At 28.8% G+C, this 5,901-nt stretch overlaps 1 long non-coding RNA gene across 1 annotated transcript; it reads left to right on the forward strand.

The window, feature by feature from the left end:
• The first annotated feature begins 334 nt into the window (after positions 1 to 334).
• On the forward strand, positions 335 to 2,986 carry LOC105851443 (uncharacterized). The gene is made up of 3 exons (XR_001143191.3): positions 335 to 548; positions 2,377 to 2,505; positions 2,599 to 2,986. It is a non-coding gene; the product is annotated as an uncharacterized lncRNA (long non-coding RNA).
• The last annotated feature ends 2,915 nt before the right edge of the window (positions 2,987 to 5,901 follow it).

Below are 5,901 nucleotides of genomic sequence, written 5' to 3' on the forward strand. Positions count from 1 at the left end.
TTAAAATTTTAATTAAAATCATAACAAAAAAATTTATTTAAAAATAATTTTAAAGATAAAACTCAAAAATTTAATAATAATAAATTTAAAATATGATTAAACTTAATTATAAATGACATATTATTCAATTATTAATAATTTAATTTAATAATCTTAAAATTTTAATTTTTGAATGTATTATAGAAATCTCCGAAAATTAGAAATTAAAGTGACTGTATTTAATTGTATAAAAGTTGAATAAAATTGAGATTTTTCTAGTTCCCATTAAAATAGTTCAATTTTTTAAAATAGATGAAAAGTAAAATAATAAAAAAATGGAAAAAAGAATCTAGTCAGTCATAGCCACCAAACTTCATTGTAGAACCTTATATTTTCAATCTTGCCGCCACCAAACCTCAACTGACGCACTCTCACGTTGCCATTGCATCTCAACTTCGCCGACTTCGCAACTCTCGCGTATGAGCTTCGCGATGTTCTCGACCTTAGGTGCCGTTCATATTTCTCGTGTATGAGTCTCGATTCGACGTCTCCATCTCGCAATATTTAAGGTCTCAGTAAACGTCATTTCGCAGTTCTTCTTTCCTCAATATAATTTGTGCCTTACAAATTTCATGTGGTTTACTAATTTTTACTTGTATTTGCAGCTTGAATGAGAGTATTAGATGAATCCTATGGTTCTAGGTTTATTCCAATTTTTATGTTGAGTATTATGTGAAACTCGTTTAGCCCTTCTGCGAAGATTCCAACCTATTTCCATGTATTTCCTCTCCGTTTGTCAAAATGTTCGCCTCCGAATTTCAATTCATGTCTCAATTTTTTCATCATCGGAATTGTTTATTACTTACTTTATTATGTCATTGTTATCAACTCGATTAATATCTATCTCTTTTGTTACAATTGTAGAATGAATGGATAGATGTTAGTGCTGATAGAAAATTAGATTTATAAGATACTGTTTTGTTCTAATGCATGTTATGGAGATTTTTTTGTTGCATATAAGGTGTTTGATTTTAGTTTCCATTTAATTTTCACATTCTGAAAATATATTTTATGTTTCCGATATTGGTTGATTTATTGAACAAGATATATGGGGTTTTCTAGCAAACACTAAAGGTTGACTTTTTTGAGTTTGCTTAGAACAAAGAAATATAAATAAGTTGTAATTTACTTGATATTAGATGCATTTAAAAAAACTTGATATAAAATAGATGCATTTGTTATTTCACTGTGTTTCTTATCCTTGAATTTTTGCTACATCTACTTGTTTTAGAATGCAACTCTTTGTTAACAAAGAAGAACCCTCATTGTCCTTTGCTTCGTGACCATAATGGCAGTTCAAGTGGTTCTATTTAGTGTTTTGCATTGTAAGTGAATGTCACTTGATCAAATCTAATTTTCTATCAGCTTTGCTACATCATTGTAAGTTCCTGACATGCTTTTATCATCAAATCTATGTTTCTGAACTCTTCTAACACCTTTTGTTGGCTCTAAGACTTTTTCCTAGATACCTGACATTATGTTGACGTATACGTTTGTTAATTTTCCCATTCATCACTTCACAAGTCCTAAGCCGTAAAAAATCATCACTTCACAATTAAACTCCATTCATCCGGTTTTAGGGTCATTCTGTTGTATCTCATCTGAGAAATTTGCATGTCCACTAGATAGCTCAACTGAATCATTTCCTACTGATATCCCTTTATCAGAACTTTCATGTAAGTCGTTTGTGTTAAGGTGTGAAAGAGTAGAATCTGCAAGAGCCTCTTCACTTGAGTTAATTGTGTTCATTTGATGAAAAATGAATATAATAAAATATAATATGAAAAGCTGGGTAACAGCTTCAAGAAGGCCAAATCTGTTTTAATTAGCAAGGTTTGTCCCCTGGTTTTTCTCTACATTCATACCTTTGATTATTGTTTGTAGTTTATCAGTTACCTTGGGAGAATGCTTTGCACTCCTTTTTAAGCTTTATGAAAATTTATGATTGTCTGTGTATTTTAATGGCAATCTTTCTTTTATTGTGAAGCATGTTGGTGTTGTGTGCTTGTCTTCATAACAGAAATTTAAGCTGCAAATGATACTTTGACATTTACCATGTAATCACTTGGGGATTCTTTTTCTCCATCGTTGAACTCTTTACATCATAAAAATGATATCTCCTTCTGCATTCCTCATATACATTTATATGATTGTAATTTTAAAGTAGAGGGGGAGGCGAGAGAGATGGTTCATCCTTTGAAAGATATACTTTTTGCAAATTTTCCTCATTATCTTTGAGCTTAAACTTTATGGTTTCTATTTCGCCTTTCTCGTTGATGATTCAATTAGCTCAGTGATGTGAACATATGATGAAGCTTACTTATTAACCTGCTATAGATAGGCTGTGATGAGCATAAGAGTTTGTGCAGCAAATATGGAGTCTCATGGTACCCAACAATTCAGTGGTTTCCAAAAGGATCTCTAGAACCCAAAAAGAAAGTTGGAAGGTCATGCTCTTCATCATAGGTAAGGAGGACTGGATAAGCATCTACATTCATTCACTCTCTCTCTCTCTCTCTCTTTATCTCTATCTCTCTCATGGTTGAAACTTTTCACCAGGAAATGAAACTTTTAAGAAATTGGGAGCAATTGGAACATCAGTAAACTTGTTGGTCAATCTTACGTATTCAACCTGAACAACATCACAGCTGCAAATATCATCAACATATTCAATGGCAACACCAACCTTGCTACTTTACTTGGTGCTTTCTTTTATGATACATTTTTTGGTCGCTACAACACATTAGCATTATGCACTATCACTTCCTTTCTGGTATTAATTTAATAGATAAATAATTCATTTCACGCAAAGAAAAAAAATCAATAAATTGTGCTAAATTTTCTATGAATCACTACATTTTTAATTCTATTTTCATGCATCTAATAGGGATTGCTTGCAAATGACAATATTAGCTTAATAGACACTATTCAACAAAGTTCTATGAATCACTACACTTTTGTGTTTTTGTGTCGTATATGGAGTCTGTATTTCATATTCAATTTTAATTCTTGTTCCCCGCATCCAAACAAGGATTGCTTGCAACACAACTAACAACAGTATTCAAGAATTTTCATCCCCCACACTGTGGAAAGGAAAGCCTCACATGCAAAGGTCCAACAACTGGCCAAATGGCTTTTCTAATATCAGGAGTTTGGTCTACTCTTAGTAGGTGCAGCAGGAGTTAGCATTTGGGGTTTTGATCAGTTCAACCCCAAAACAGATTCAGGAAAGAAAAGAATCAATTGTTTTTTCAATTGGAATTTCTTTACATTCACTTTTGCACAGATGGTGTCTTTAACACTAATTGTATATAGTCAATCAAATGTGAGTTGGGCTATTGGTTTGGGAATTCCTGTTGCTTTGATGTTCATATCATGTGTTGTGTTTTTCATGGGAGCTAAATTGTATGTTAAAGTTAAACCATGTGGTAGTCCTGTCACTAGTATTGTTCAAGTCATAGTTGTTGATGTCAAGAAAAGAAGACTTAAACTACCTTCTGACCAGTGGTTACTGTATATTTAGCTAGACCACATTTGGTTAAGCCCTTGAAGCATGTACTTTTGCTGCTTTCAGCAAATTCACATGGAAGGAATTAACTAGAGCAGGATGAAATTACTTTGGTTGTTGTAATTTGACTGTACTATATACTTATTTATACTTTTAGCTTTTTTGGAATCATGCTTTAATTATGATTAGTAAACATGATATAAACTTTATATGAGAGAGTATATAAATTTGACTTTTAATATTTGTTATAATTTCTAAATATTGCAATTTAAGATTAATATTAAATATTTCAAAAATATATTTATTAAAATTAAATTAAAATATTTTCATATTCTTTTTTGCATTAAATGTAATGGATTGAAATTAAAAGCTTAAAATATTTGTCGTGAGAAACACACGTAGCTACGCATTTTCCTGAATGAATTTTGTACAAAATTATTTGGATAATTATATGCCACATTGTCTACAGGAAATTAATGCAAGAAAGATTGTAGAAAAATGCCTTGGAGAGAAATTCATTGGTCAAAATTTTGCTATGAATTTGTTCGATGTTCCTGGAGGTAGGGTTGTTCATGGTTGGTTTTTTTAAAAAACTAAACCATATTCATTTTAAAACCAATATATGGATTTAGATTTATAACCAAATCCATTATTTGATTTAAAACCGGTTATAAAACCAATTGTAAAATTGGTTATGGTTAAATAACCGGTTTATAATTAAGCAACCGGTTTTGAAAATTTTAATTTTAAGATCGTTTTTTTTTTCAAAATCGGTTAAAGTTTGATTATTTTTTAAAAAAATCATTTATTCATAGTTTAAAAATCGGTTATTTCAAAAAATCGATAAATTTTTTTAAAAAAATTCTCACCAAATTTTTCAAGAAAAAATTCGATTTAAAATTTTTTTGAGAAAAAAAAAAGTTTTTTTATTTATTTTTTTCTGATAATTTTTCGAAAAAAAAAAATTTAAATTTTTTTCAATAAATAAAATCTCAAAATTAACAAAATATTAGTAGTGGATAAAAACCGGATAAAAACCAAATCCAAATATAAAACACAAGTGGTTATCCAACCGTTTATAAATAAACCGGATTATAACCAAATGATTTTAACCGGATATTTAAAATGGATTTGAATCTGGTTTTGGATTTGGGCCACATAACCGGATTTTTTGCACACCCCTACCTGGAGGTAGGGCTGTGCATGGTTGGTTTTTTAAAAAAATTAAATCATATTCATTTTAAAACTAATATATGGATTTTAGATTTATAATCAAATCCATTATATGGTTTAAAACCGGTTATAAAACCAATTGTAAAATTAGTTACGGTTAAATAACCGATTTTTAATTAAGCAACCGGTTTCGAAAAATTCAATTTTAAAATCAGTTTTTATTTTTTTTTTGAGAAATAATTTTTTTCTTAAAATATTCCGATAAATTTTTTTTGATAAAAAAATAATTTACAATTTTTTTAATTTAAAAAAAAAATTTGATTTTTTTCGATAAACTATTTTAAAACTTTTCTCACCAAAAGTCCAGGTAAAATTCGCATGAAAATCTAGGTAAAACCTCCATCTTTAAGATAACCTTGTTTATTTGCTTCTTCTTTTTCACCAAAATCCTTTGGACATTCAATTTTCTAGTTGACTTTTTTGTATATTTAATTTTCTTCTAACTTAATATCAACCATTTAACTAGTAAAATTTGACAAAAATCTTGTTAGTTCTTACACGAAAACAATATTTCCATTATTTTTTTATTTTCAAAAAAGGTATAACTCAATTCAACAAATAAAAATTGAAGGTATTCTAGCTAATTCAAACTTTCGTAACACAGTATCAAATTTTATCCAATTATGATGTGAATGTGCTAAATATTGAAATAATTAAATTTGGAAAAATTAAATTAAAATTTTAATAATAATAAATTTCTATTAAAAATAATAAAGACTTCACAAAATTTTATATTTATTAAATAGTTTTCTTATATGTACGTCTTATAAACATACTTACTAATATAGTTTTGTAATATTTAATATACACGGTAATTTTACTGTAAAAAATTACAGACTCTATTTGATAAAATTAGCTGATAACTACAAATTTACAGTTTAAATTATTAAACTAATTATAGTGTTTAATAAAATTAATTTAAAAATGTAAAATGACATTTTTAGTTAAAGCAAGTAGCCCTCGTACAGCGTGTAAGGTTCAGTGGGAAGCATGACGATGCAAATACCATAGTTATGAAAATCTATGGTAGTGGCTCTTACAAATTCAAGTAAAACAGGCTTTAGAAGTTTCGTTAGGAATTATGAGGGTTTCTTCCAGTTCGCCTTCTATGGAAGTCTACG

This window comes from Cicer arietinum, chromosome 4 (assembly GCF_000331145.2).
Source record: "Cicer arietinum cultivar CDC Frontier isolate Library 1 chromosome 4, Cicar.CDCFrontier_v2.0, whole genome shotgun sequence".
Taxonomy (NCBI): domain Eukaryota; kingdom Viridiplantae; phylum Streptophyta; class Magnoliopsida; order Fabales; family Fabaceae; genus Cicer; species Cicer arietinum.